This window comes from Fundulus heteroclitus, unplaced genomic scaffold (genome assembly GCF_011125445.2).
Source record: "Fundulus heteroclitus isolate FHET01 unplaced genomic scaffold, MU-UCD_Fhet_4.1 scaffold_422, whole genome shotgun sequence".
Classification (NCBI taxonomy): domain Eukaryota; kingdom Metazoa; phylum Chordata; class Actinopteri; order Cyprinodontiformes; family Fundulidae; genus Fundulus; species Fundulus heteroclitus.
The window spans coordinates 105,349-107,279 of record NW_023396838.1 but is presented as its reverse complement, the minus strand read 5'-3'; the positions used below and the strand labels follow the sequence as shown (position 1 = coordinate 107,279).

At 41.4% G+C, this 1,931-nt stretch overlaps 1 long non-coding RNA gene across 3 annotated transcripts; it reads right to left on the bottom strand.

The window, feature by feature from the left end:
- Window positions 1-139: 139 nt before the first annotated feature.
- LOC118560387 lies at window positions 140-1,727 on the bottom strand. Of its 3 annotated transcripts, none has more exons than XR_004929304.1 (4): window positions 1,669-1,727; window positions 1,486-1,584; window positions 1,298-1,406; window positions 140-268 (listed from the first exon to the last, which is right to left on the bottom strand). It is a non-coding gene; the product is annotated as an uncharacterized LOC118560387 (long non-coding RNA). The 3 variants fall into 3 exon arrangements; XR_004929305.1 differs by having other exon boundaries at window positions 1,486-1,580; window positions 1,669-1,702; XR_004929303.1 differs by having other exon boundaries at window positions 1,486-1,709.
- Window positions 1,728-1,931: the final 204 nt, after the last annotated feature.

Below are 1,931 nucleotides of genomic sequence, written 5' to 3'. Positions count from 1 at the left end.
TGTTTCCACTCCCCAGAGGCAGCACACACTTTGAAAGAACAGGGAAAGTCGGCCATCTTTATACTCGCAGTGCAAGGTACTTTGAAAGTGTCTCTGCAGTGTGGTCACTGTTTCTTGGCTGTCCACAGAACACAAGACATATTGCCTTGGGACCACTCCATGCGTTTGACTGACAGTCCGTGCTGACGTGATGATGCATTGCAGTGCAGGGCAACTGGTTTGTCACACTCTGTGGTAATCACGGGGCTCACGTCCAAGTTCACCAACTCTGTAGACAACATGTAGATACAGACAGATATTTACAAACAAAGATTGCCTGCTTGTTGATTGTAGATTTTTTTTGTCAGCATTTAAGTTCAGTCATTGGGAAAAGTTTACTCAAGTGCTATTAATGAAATGTAGTTAATATGACTTATCATGGGCATGTGTGACAACATCTGTAAAAGCAAGAATTTTGCAAGTTTGTTTGTGTGGCGCAATACTGGTGTGTGACCCACGGTCAAGGATACAATAACTAAGCAGTGACTATTGAAAAGCAATTGCGAATGCTAACCAATATACAAATTGTTTTAAGATCACATTCTGCAGTGAGAAGGATTAACCAGAACTAGAGAACATTTCAAACATTTCACAATCTTCCCAGGATGGTAATTCCCAGAAGCGTCATCCCAAAGAGCAAGGACATTGCAAAACAAACAAGAGCTCCAACTCAGAATCTTTAGGCCTCTCTTAGCATCTTAAATGTTCATGACAGGCCAGTTTGTTAAATGCTAAAGCAATACATTTTTTAAAGGTTGTCCACAGAATGCCTTTTTTCTCTAAAAAGAATATGGCAGCAAAACTAGTGTTTGCCAAGTGGCAGATGATTAAACCACAAGCCAGGGAGTGGTTTATTTAGCCATAATACACAGTCTGTTTGGAAAGTGCCAAGCACATGATATCATCTAATGGTCAGGTAATGATTCAGGCTTCTTTTGTGGCCACAAACACAACTGTGTACTCTATTATTCTGGTGTGCTGTCATTCAGACACATTGCCTCACATCAAACCGGGTCATATGACTTGACTAAGATCCCAAATGGATCAGCAGAATGACTCAAAAAGGACAAGAACTGAAGTGACTCTGAATGAACGGCGGATCAATAAATTCCTGCTAACCTATACGAAATGTGGACCGCATGTTCACATTAATGAGAATAGGAACTACTCTTGGTCATGAAGCAGAATCACTACACACACTGCACTCTTTCAAGATTTTTTATGCTGAGAAGTTAAGAAGGACAGATCGTACACCTACCTTGCATTGTGAGAGTAAATGCAGGTAAAAGGCAGAGAAACACTGTGAACTCCATTGTCAGCTCTCCCGCATTTCACTGTACCACAAGACGCTTCAATTTAAAGCTGCTCTGTAAACACACAGTGAGACAGTTACAGGATATCAAGCTGAGCTGTGATTTCAGAACCACGAGCTTGACAAGTCTTTACATTTGAGTGGATCCGACCTGTGGAGGACGCTTGCTTCTCCTCAACTCCTCTGCTCCTCGTCCCAGAGTCCTTCCGATGCTTTTTGTTTCTTCACGCTTCCTATGGACATAAAGTTAATCATTACAAAGCTACAGAAGGACCTCTGTCGACTTGCCACTCCTGAGGGCGTGTACTGAAACCTACAAAACAAGAAGACTGCCAATAAAGTGTGTATGCCTGGGCATGGTAGAGAGGCAGAGAGAGACACAGAGAGGTTGTAGAGAGAAAGTGAAAGAGACAAAGAAAGAGAGAGAGAGAGAGAAATCACAGGCTCAGAATAAAAAGCTTTTCATGAAGCAGTGAAAAAAAATGACAAGTAGAGACTTTTATAGATCCTTTGATGTCGTGTTAATTCTTCTGCCTAAAATGCTCCGCTGATATTAATCTTTTTTTTTTCCAACTTTTTC